A 12,403-nucleotide genomic window follows, 5' to 3' on the forward strand; every position below is an offset into this window, starting at 1 on the left:
GATCATGAAGACTTGTATTTTTTTTCATTTACATAGGTAATTATGATTGGTGCTCTGTGATTTGGGAAATATTTTTGTGGTCACCATTCAACATTTTATGCCATCGGTCGGGGAGGGTGTGACATCGACTAGAGGTTCTAGAGACTCTAAGGAGGGAGATGGTATATGCTAAACTCTCCAAGTGTGAGTTTTGGTTGCGTGAGGTGCAGTTTTCGGGGGATCTTGTCAATCAACAGGGTATATTGGATATCCCTAGAGATAATAAGAAAGGATCATTAGATATTCTGTAATTCTATAAAGATAGTAAATTAAGACTAATAAATATATCCTAAAAAGATAATAAGATAGGATCGTTAGATATCGTAAAAGATAGTAAGTTAGGGTTGGTAAAATGCATTAGGAAAAGTTTCTCTAAAAGAAAAATGAATTTTGAATTAATACAACCAAATAAAATCCGAAAACTATTAAAACATGTGCACTCACCAACATAAAGTTGATGTTTTCAAAATTGCATGTGTTCCTAGGATGGAGTAGAGATCATGTCAAGGAAGGATTATGATCATGAAGACTTGTATTTTTTGTCATTTACATAGGTAATTATGATTGGTGCTCTGTGATTTGGGAAATATTTTTGTGGTCACCATTCAACATTTTATGCCATCGGTCGGGGAGGGCGTGACATCGACTAGAGGTTCTAGAGACTCTAAGGAGGGAGATGGTATATGCTAAATTCTCCAAGTGTGAGTTTTGGTTGCGTGAGGTGCAGTTTTCGGGGGATCTTGTCAATCAACAGGGTATATTGGATATCCCTAGAGATAATAAGAAAGGATCATTAGATATTCTATAATTCTATAAAGATAGTAAATTAAGACTAATAAATATATCCTAAAAAGATAATAAGATAGGATCGTTAGATATCGTAAAAGATAGTAAGTTAGGGTTGGTAAAATGCATTAGGAAAAGTTTCTCTAAAAGAAAAATGAATTTTGAATTAATACAACCAAATAAAATCCGAAAACTATTAAAACACGTGCACTCACCAACATAAAGTTGATGTTTTCAAAATTGCATGTGTTCCTAGGATGGAGTAGAGATCATGTCAAGGAAGGATTATGATCATGAAGACTTGGAATTTTTTTCATTTACATAGGTAATTATGGTTGGAGCTCTGTGATTTGGGAAATATTTTTGTGGTCACCATTCAACATTTTATGCCATCGGTCGGGGAGGGTGTGACATCGACTAGAGGTTCTAGAGACTCTAAGGAGGGAGATGGTATATGCTAAATTCTCCAAGTGTGAGTTTTGGTTGCGTGAGGTGCAGTTTTCGGGGGATCTTGTCAATCAACAGGGTATATTGGATATCCCTAGAGATAATAAGAAAGGATCATTAGATATTCTTTAATTCTATAAAGATAGTAAATTAAGACTAATAAATATATCCTAAAAAGATAATAAGATAGGATCGTTAGATATCGTAAAAGATAGTAAGTTAGGGTTGGTAAAATACATTAGGAAAAGTTTCTCTAAAAGAAAAATGAATTTTGAATTAATACAACCAAATAAAATCCGAAAACTATTAAAACATGTGCACTCACCAACATAAAGTTGATGTTTTCAAAATTGCATGTGTTCCTAGGATGGAGTAGAGATCATGTCAAGGAAGGATTATGATCATGAAGACTTGTATTTTTTTTCATTTACATAGGTAATTATGATTGGTGCTCTGTGATTTGGGAAATATTTTTGTGGTCACCATTCAACATTTTATGCCATCGGTCGGGGAGGGTGTGACATCGACTAGAGGTTCTAGAGACTCTAAGGAGGGAGATGGTATATGCTAAATTCTCCAAGTGTGAGTTTTGGTTGCGTGAGGTGCAGTTTTCGGGGGATCTTGTCAATCAACAGGGTATATTGGATATCCCTAGAGATAATAAGAAAGGATCATTAGATATTCTGTAATTCTATAAAGATAGTAAATTAAGACTAATAAATATATCCTAAAAGGATAATAAGATAGGATCGTCAGATATCGTAAAAGATAGTAAGTTAGGGTTGGTAAAATACATTAGGAAAAGTTTCTCTAAAAGAAAAATGAATTTTGAATTAATACAACCAAATAAAATCCGAAAACTATTAAAACATGTGCACTCACCAACATAAAGTTGATGTTTTCAAAATTGCATGTGTTCCTAGGATGGAGTAGAGATCATGTCAAGGAAGGATTATGATCATGAAGACTTGTATTTTTTTTCATTTACATAGGTAATTATGATTGGAGCTCTGTGATTTGGGAAATATTTTTGTGGTCACCATTCAACATTTTATGCCATCGGTCGGGGAGGGTGTGACATCGACTAGAGGTTCTAGAGACTCTAAGGAGGGAGATGGTATATGCTAAATTCTCCAAGTGTGAGTTTTGGTTGCGTGAGGTGCAGTTTTCGGGGGATCTTGTCAATCAACAGGGTATATTGGATAGCCCTATAGATAATAAGAAAGGATCATTAGATATTCTGTAATTCTATAAAGATATTAAATTAAGACTAATAAATATATCCTAAAAAGATAATAAGATAGGATCGTTAGATATCGTAAAAGATAGTAAGTTAGGGTTGGTAAAATGCATTAGGAAAAGTTTCTCTAAAAGAAAAATGAATTTTGAATTAATACAACCAAATAAAATCCGAAAACTATTAAAACACGTGCACTCACCAACATAAAGTTGATGTTTTCAAAATTGCATGTGTTCCTAGGATGGAGTAGAGATCATGTCAAGGAAGGATTATGATCATGAAGACTTGGAATTTTTTTCATTTACATAGGTAATTATGGTTGGAGCTCTGTGATTTGGGAAATATTTTTGTGGTCACCATTCAACATTTTATGTCATCGGTCGGGGAGGGTGTGACATCGACTAGAGGTTCTAGAGACTCTAAGGAGGGAGATGGTATATGCTAAATTCTCCAAGTGTGAGTTTTGGTTGCGTGAGGTGCAGTTTTCGGGGGATCTTGTCAATCAACAGGGTATATTGGATATCCCTAGAGATAATAAGAAAGGATCATTAGATATTCTTTAATTCTATAAAGATAGTAAATTAAGACTAATAAATATATCCTAAAAAGATAATAAGATAGGATCGTTAGATATCGTAAAAGATAGTAAGTTAGGGTTGGTAAAATACATTAGGAAAAGTTTCTCTAAAAGAAAAATGAATTTTGAATTAATACAACCAAATAAAATCCGAAAACTATTAAAACATGTGCACTCACCAACATAAAGTTGATGTTTTCAAAATTGCATGTGTTCCTAGGATGGAGTAGAGATCATGTCAAGGAAGGATTATGATCATGAAGACTTGTATTTTTTTTCATTTACATAGGTAATTATGATTGGTGCTCTGTGATTTGGGAAATATTTTTGTGGTCACCATTCAACATTTTATGCCATCGGTCGGGGAGGGTGTGACATCGACTAGAGGTTCTAGAGACTCTAAGGAGGGAGATGGTATATGCTAAATTCTCCAAGTGTGAGTTTTGGTTGCGTGAGGTGCAGTTTTCGGGGGATCTTGTCAATCAACAGGGTATATTGGATATCCCTAGAGATAATAAGAAAGGATCATTAGATATTCTGTAATTCTATAAAGATAGTAAATTAAGACTAATAAATATATCCTAAAAGGATAATAAGATAGGATCGTCAGATATCGTAAAAGATAGTAAGTTAGGGTTGGTAAAATACATTAGGCAAAGTTTCTCTAAAAGAAAAATGAATTTTGAATTAATACAACCAAATAAAATCCGAAAACTATTAAAACATGTGCACTCACCAACATAAAGTTGATGTTTTCAAAATTGCATGTGTTCCTAGGATGGAGTAGAGATCATGTCAAGGAAGGATTATGATCATGAAGACTTGTATTTTTTTTCATTTACATAGGTAATTATGATTGGTGCTCTGTGATTTGGGAAATATTTTTGTGGTCACCATTCAACATTTTATGCCATCGGTCGGGGAGGGTGTGACATCGACTAGAGGTTCTAGAGACTCTAAGGAGGGAGATGGTATATGCTAAACTCTCCAAGTGAGAGTTTTGGTTGCGTGAGGTGCAGTTTTCGGGGGATCTTGTCAATCAACAGGGTATATTGGATATCCCTAGAGATAATAAGAAAGGATCATTAGATATTCTGTAATTCTATAAAGATATTAAATTAAGACTAATAAATATATCCTAAAAAGATAATAAGATAGGATCGTTAGATATCGTAAAAGATAGTAAGTTAGGGTTGGTAAAATGCATTAGGAAAAGTTTCTCTAAAAGAAAAATGAATTTTGAATTAATACAACCAAATAAAATCCGAAAACTATTAAAACATGTGCACTCACCAACATAAAGTTGATGTTTTCAAAATTGCATGTGTTCCTAGGATGGAGTAGAGATCATGTCAAGGAAGGATTATGATCATGAAGACTTGTATTTTTTGTCATTTACATAGGTAATTACGATTGGTGCTCTGTGATTTGGGAAATATTTTTGTGGTCACCATTCAACATTTTATGCCATCGGTCGGGGAGGGCGTGACATCGACTAGAGGTTCTAGAGACTCTAAGGAGGGAGATGGTATATGCTAAATTCTCCAAGTGTGAGTTTTGGTTGCGTGAGGTGCAGTTTTCGGGGGATCTTGTCAATCAACAGGGTATATTGGATATCCCTAGAGATAATAAGAAAGGATCATTAGATATTCTATAATTCTATAAAGATAGTAAATTAAGACTAATAAATATATCCTAAAAGGATAATAAGATAGGATCGTCAGATATCGTAAAAGATAGTAAGTTAGGGTTGGTAAAATACATTAGGCAAAGTTTCTCTAAAAGAAAAATGAATTTTGAATTAATACAACCAAATAAAATCCGAAAACTATTAAAACATGTGCACTCACCAACATAAAGTTGATGTTTTCAAAATTGCATGTGTTCCTAGGATGGAGTAGAGATCATGTCAAGGAAGGATTATGATCATGAAGACTTGTATTTTTTTTCATTTACATAGGTAATTATGATTGGTGCTCTGTGATTTGGGAAATATTTTTGTGGTCACCATTCAACATTTTATGCCATCGGTCGGGGAGGGTGTGACATCGACTAGAGGTTCTAGAGACTCTAAGGAGGGAGATGGTATATGCTAAACTCTCCAAGTGTGAGTTTTGGTTGCGTGAGGTGCAGTTTTCGGGGGATCTTGTCAATCAACAGGGTATATTGGATATCCCTAGAGATAATAAGAAAGGATCATTAGATATTCTGTAATTCTATAAAGATAGTAAATTAAGACTAATAAATATATCCTAAAAGGATAATAAGATAGGATCGTCAGATATCGTAAAAGATAGTAAGTTAGGGTTGGTAAAATACATTAGGCAAAGTTTCTCTAAAAGAAAAATGAATTTTGAATTAATACAACCAAATAAAATCCGAAAACTATTAAAACATGTGCACTCACCAACATAAAGTTGATGTTTTCAAAATTGCATGTGTTCCTAGGATGGAGTAGAGATCATGTCAAGGAAGGATTATGATCATGAAGACTTGTATTTTTTTTCATTTACATAGGTAATTATGATTGGTGCTCTGTGATTTGGGAAATATTTTTGTGGTCACCATTCAACATTTTATGCCATCGGTCGGGGAGGGTGTGACATCGACTAGAGGTTCTAGAGACTCTAAGGAGGGAGATGGTATATGCTAAATTCTCCAAGTGTGAGTTTTGGTTGCGTGAGGTGCAGTTTTCGGGGGATCTTGTCAATCAACAGGGTATATTGGATATCCCTAGAGATAATAAGAAAGGATCATTAGATATTCTGTAATTCTATAAAGATAGTAAATTAAGACTAATAAATATATCCTAAAAGGATAATAAGATAGGATCGTCAGATATCGTAAAAGATAGTAAGTTAGGGTTGGTAAAATACATTAGGCAAAGTTTCTCTAAAAGAAAAATGAATTTTGAATTAATACAACCAAATAAAATCCGAAAACTATTAAAACATGTGCACTCACCAACATAAAGTTGATGTTTTCAAAATTGCATGTGTTCCTAGGATGGAGTAGAGATCATGTCAAGGAAGGATTATGATCATGAAGACTTGTATTTTTTTTCATTTACATAGGTAATTATGATTGGTGCTCTGTGATTTGGGAAATATTTTTGTGGTCACCATTCAACATTTTATGCCATCGGTCGGGGAGGGTGTGACATCGACTAGAGGTTCTAGAGACTCTAAGGAGGGAGATGGTATATGCTAAACTCTCCAAGTGTGAGTTTTGGTTGCGTGAGGTGCAGTTTTCGGGGGATCTTGTCAATCAACAGGGTATATTGGATATCCCTAGAGATAATAAGAAAGGATCATTAGATATTCTGTAATTCTATAAAGATAGTAAATTAAGACTAATAAATATATCCTAAAAAGATAATAAGATAGGATCGTTAGATATCGTAAAAGATAGTAAGTTAGGGTTGGTAAAATGCATTAGGAAAAGTTTCTCTAAAAGAAAAATGAATTTTGAATTAATACAACCAAATAAAATCCGAAAACTATTAAAACATGTGCACTCACCAACATAAAGTTGATGTTTTCAAAATTGCATGTGTTCCTAGGATGGAGTAGAGATCATGTCAAGGAAGGATTATGATCATGAAGACTTGTATTTTTTGTCATTTACATAGGTAATTATGATTGGTGCTCTGTGATTTGGGAAATATTTTTGTGGTCACCATTCAACATTTTATGCCATCGGTCGGGGAGGGCGTGACATCGACTAGAGGTTCTAGAGACTCTAAGGAGGGAGATGGTATATGCTAAATTCTCCAAGTGTGAGTTTTGGTTGCGTGAGGTGCAGTTTTCGGGGGATCTTGTCAATCAACAGGGTATATTGGATATCCCTAGAGATAATAAGAAAGGATCATTAGATATTCTATAATTCTATAAAGATAGTAAATTAAGACTAATAAATATATCCTAAAAAGATAATAAGATAGGATCGTTAGATATCGTAAAAGATAGTAAGTTAGGGTTGGTAAAATGCATTAGGAAAAGTTTCTCTAAAAGAAAAATGAATTTTGAATTAATACAACCAAATAAAATCCGAAAACTATTAAAACACGTGCACTCACCAACATAAAGTTGATGTTTTCAAAATTGCATGTGTTCCTAGGATGGAGTAGAGATCATGTCAAGGAAGGATTATGATCATGAAGACTTGGAATTTTTTTCATTTACATAGGTAATTATGATTGGAGCTCTGTGATTTGGGAAATATTTTTGTGGTCACCATTCAACATTTTATGCCATCGGTCGGGGAGGGTGTGACATCGACTAGAGGTTCTAGAGACTCTAAGGAGGGAGATGGTATATGCTAAATTCTCCAAGTGTGAGTTTTGGTTGCGTGAGGTGCAGTTTTCGGGGGATCTTGTCAATCAACAGGGTATATTGGATATCCCTAGAGATAATAAGAAAGGATCATTAGATATTCTTTAATTCTATAAAGATAGTAAATTAAGACTAATAAATATATCCTAAAAAGATAATAAGATAGGATCGTTAGATATCGTAAAAGATAGTAAGTTAGGGTTGGTAAAATACATTAGGAAAAGTTTCTCTAAAAGAAAAATGAATTTTGAATTAATACAACCAAATAAAATCCGAAAACTATTAAAACATGTGCACTCACCAACATAAAGTTGATGTTTTCAAAATTGCATGTGTTCCTAGGATGGAGTAGAGATCATGTCAAGGAAGGATTATGATCATGAAGACTTGTATTTTTTTTCATTTACATAGGTAATTATGATTGGTGCTCTGTGATTTGGGAAATATTTTTGTGGTCACCATTCAACATTTTATGCCATCGGTCGGGGAGGGTGTGACATCGACTAGAGGTTCTAGAGACTCTAAGGAGGGAGATGGTATATGCTAAATTCTCCAAGTGTGAGTTTTGGTTGCGTGAGGTGCAGTTTTCGGGGGATCTTGTCAATCAACAGGGTATATTGGATATCCCTAGAGATAATAAGAAAGGATCATTAGATATTCTGTAATTCTATAAAGATAGTAAATTAAGACTAATAAATATATCCTAAAAGGATAATAAGATAGGATCGTCAGATATCGTAAAAGATAGTAAGTTAGGGTTGGTAAAATACATTAGGAAAAGTTTCTCTAAAAGAAAAATGAATTTTTAATTAATACAACCAAATAAAATCCGAAAACTATTAAAACATGTGCACTCACCAACATAAAGTTGATGTTTTCAAAATTGCATGTGTTCCTAGGATGGAGTAGAGATCATGTCAAGGAAGGATTATGATCATGAAGACTTGTATTTTTTTTCATTTACATAGGTAATTATGATTGGAGCTCTGTGATTTGGGAAATATTTTTGTGGTCACCATTCAACATTTTATGCCATCGGTCGGGGAGGGTGTGACATCGACTAGAGGTTCTAGAGACACTAAGGAGGGAGATGGTATATGCTAAATTCTCCAAGTGTGAGTTTTGGTTGCGTGAGGTGCAGTTTTCGGGGGATCTTGTCAATCAACAGGGTATATTGGATATCCCTAGAGATAATAAGAAAGGATCATTAGATATTCTGTAATTCTATAAAGATAGTAAATTAAGACTAATAAATATATCCTAAAAGGATAATAAGATAGGATCGTCAGATATCGTAAAAGATAGTAAGTTAGGGTTGGTAAAATACATTAGGAAAAGTTTCTCTAAAAGAAAAATGAATTTTGAATTAATACAACCAAATAAAATCCGAAAACTATTAAAACATGTGCACTCACCAACATAAAGTTGATGTTTTCAAAATTGCATGTGTTCCTAGGATGGAGTAGAGATCATGTCAAGGAAGGATTATGATCATGAAGACTTGTATTTTTTTTCATTTACATAGGTAATTATGATTGGTGCTCTGTGATTTGGGAAATATTTTTGTGGTCACCATTCAACATTTTATGCCATCGGTCGGGGAGGGTGTGACATCGACTAGAGGTTCTAGAGACTCTAAGGAGGGAGATGGTATATGCTAAATTCTCCAAGTGTGAGTTTTGGTTGCGTGAGGTGCAGTTTTCGGGGGATCTTGTCAATCAACAGGGTATATTGGATATCCCTAGAGATAATAAGAAAGGATCATTAGATATTCTTTAATTCTATAAAGATAGTAAATTAAGACTAATAAATATTTCCTAAAAAGATAATAAGATAGGATCGTTAGATATCGTAAAAGATAGTAAGTTAGGGTTGGTAAAATACATTAGGAAAAGTTTCTCTAAAAGAAAAATGAATTTTGAATTAATACAACCAAATAAAATCCGAAAACTATTAAAACATGTGCACTCACCAACATAAAGTTGATGTTTTCAAAATTGCATGTGTTCCTAGGATGGAGTAGAGATCATGTCAAGGAAGGATTATGATCATGAAGACTTGTATTTTTTTTCATTTACATAGGTAATTATGATTGGTGCTCTGTGATTTGGGAAATATTTTTGTGGTCACCATTCAACATTTTATGCCATCGGTCGGGGAGGGTGTGACATCGACTAGAGGTTCTAGAGACTCTAAGGAGGGAGATGGTATATGCTAAATTCTCCAAGTGTGAGTTTTGGTTGCGTGAGGTGCAGTTTTCGGGGGATCTTGTCAATCAACAGGGTATATTGGATATCCCTAGAGATAATAAGAAAGGATCATTAGATATTCTGTAATTCTATAAAGATAGTAAATTAAGACTAATAAATATATCCTAAAAGGATAATAAGATAGGATCGTCAGATATCGTAAAAGATAGTAAGTTAGGGTTGGTAAAATACATTAGGAAAAGTTTCTCTAAAAGAAAAATGAATTTTGAATTAATACAACCAAATAAAATCCGAAAACTATTAAAACATGTGCACTCACCAACATAAAGTTGATGTTTTCAAAATTGCATGTGTTCCTAGGATGGAGTAGAGATCATGTCAAGGAAGGATTATGATCATGAAGACTTGTATTTTTTTTCATTTACATAGGTAATTATGATTGGTGCTCTGTGATTTGGGAAATATTTTTGTGGTCACCATTCAACATTTTATGCCATCGGTCGGGGAGGGTGTGACATCGACTAGAGGTTCTAGAGACTCTAAGGAGGGAGATGGTATATGCTAAATTCTCCAAGTGTGAGTTTTGGTTGCGTGAGGTGCAGTTTTCGGGGGATCTTGTCAATCAACAGGGTATATTGGATATCCCTAGAGATAATAAGAAAGGATCATTAGATATTCTGTAATTCTATAAAGATAGTAAATTAAGACTAATAAATATATCCTAAAAGGATAATAAGATAGGATCGTCAGATATCGTAAAAGATAGTAAGTTAGGGTTGGTAAAATACATTAGGAAAAGTTTCTCTAAAAGAAAAATGAATTTTGAATTAATACAACCAAATAAAATCCGAAAACTATTAAAACATGTGCACTCACCAACATAAAGTTGATGTTTTCAAAATTGCATGTGTTCCTAGGATGGAGTAGAGATCATGTCAAGGAAGGATTATGATCATGAAGACTTGTATTTTTTTTCATTTACATAGGTAATTATGATTGGAGCTCTGTGATTTGGGAAATATTTTTGTGGTCACCATTCAACATTTTATGCCATCGGTCGGGGAGGGTGTGACATCGACTAGAGGTTCTAGAGACTCTAAGGAGGGAGATGGTATATGCTAAATTCTCCAAGTGTGAGTTTTGGTTGCGTGAGGTGCAGTTTTCGGGGGATCTTGTCAATCAACAGGGTATATTGGATATCCCTATAGATAATAAGAAAGGATCATTAGATATTCTGTAATTCTATAAAGATAGTAAATTAAGACTAATAAATATATCCTAAAAGGATAATAAGATAGGATCGTCAGATATCGTAAAAGATAGTAAGTTAGGGTTGGTAAAATACATTAGGAAAAGTTTCTCTAAAAGAAAAATGAATTTTGAATTAATACAACCAAATAAAATCCGAAAACTATTAAAACATGTGCACTCACCAACATAAAGTTGATGTTTTCAAAATTGCATGTGTTCCTAGGATGGAGTAGAGATCATGTCAAGGAAGGATTATGATCATGAAGACTTGTATTTTTTTTCATTTACATAGGTAATTATGATTGGTGCTCTGTGATTTGGGAAATATTTTTGTGGTCACCATTCAACATTTTATGCCATCGGTCGGGGAGGGTGTGACATCGACTAGAGGTTCTAGAGACTCTAAGGAGGGAGATGGTATATGCTAAATTCTCCAAGTGTGAGTTTTGGTTGCGTGAGGTGCAGTTTTCGGGGGATGTTGTCAATCAACAGGGTATATTGGATATCCCTAGAGATAATAAGAAAGGATCATTAGATATTCTGTAATTCTATAAAGATAGTAAATTAAGACTAATAAATATATCCTAAAAGGATAATAAGATAGGATCGTCAGATATCGTAAAAGATAGTAAGTTAGGGTTGGTAAAATACATTAGGAAAAGTTTCTCTAAAAGAAAAATGAATTTTGAATTAATACAACCAAATAAAATCCGAAAACTATTAAAACATGTGCACTCACCAACATAAAGTTGATGTTTTCAAAATTGCATGTGTTCCTAGGATGGAGTAGAGATCATGTCAAGGAAGGATTATGATCATGAAGACTTGTATTTTTTTTCATTTACATAGGTAATTATGATTGGAGCTCTGTGATTTGGGAAATATTTATGTGGTCACCATTCAACATTTTATGCCATCGGTCGGGGAGGGTGTGACATCGACTAGAGGTTCTAGAGACTCTAAGGAGGGAGATGGTATATGCTAAATTCTCCAAGTGTGAGTTTTGGTTGCGTGAGGTGCAGTTTTCGGGGGATCTTGTCAATCAACAGGGTATATTGGATATCCCTAGAGATAATAAGAAAGGATCATTAGATATTCTGTAATTCTATAAAGATAGTAAATTAAGACTAATAAATATATCCTAAAAGGATAATAAGATAGGATCGTCAGATATCGTAAAAGATAGTAAGTTAGGGTTGGTAAAATACATTAGGAAAAGTTTCTCTAAAAGAAAAATGAATTTTGAATTAATACAACCAAATAAAATCCGAAAACTATTAAAACATGTGCACTCACCAACATAAAGTTGATGTTTTCAAAATTGCATGTGTTCCTAGGATGGAGTAGAGATCATGTCAAGGAAGGATTATGATCATGAAGACTTGTATTTTTTTTCATTTACATAGGTAATTATGATTGGAGCTCTGTGATTTGGGAAATATTTTTGTGGTCACCATTCAACATTTTATGCCATCGGTCGGGGAGGGTGTGACATCGACTAGAGGTTCTAGAGACTCTA

The sequence above is a fragment of the Lactuca sativa genome, chromosome 8, assembly GCF_002870075.4.
Source record: "Lactuca sativa cultivar Salinas chromosome 8, Lsat_Salinas_v11, whole genome shotgun sequence".
Taxonomy (NCBI): Eukaryota; Viridiplantae; Streptophyta; class Magnoliopsida; order Asterales; family Asteraceae; genus Lactuca; species Lactuca sativa.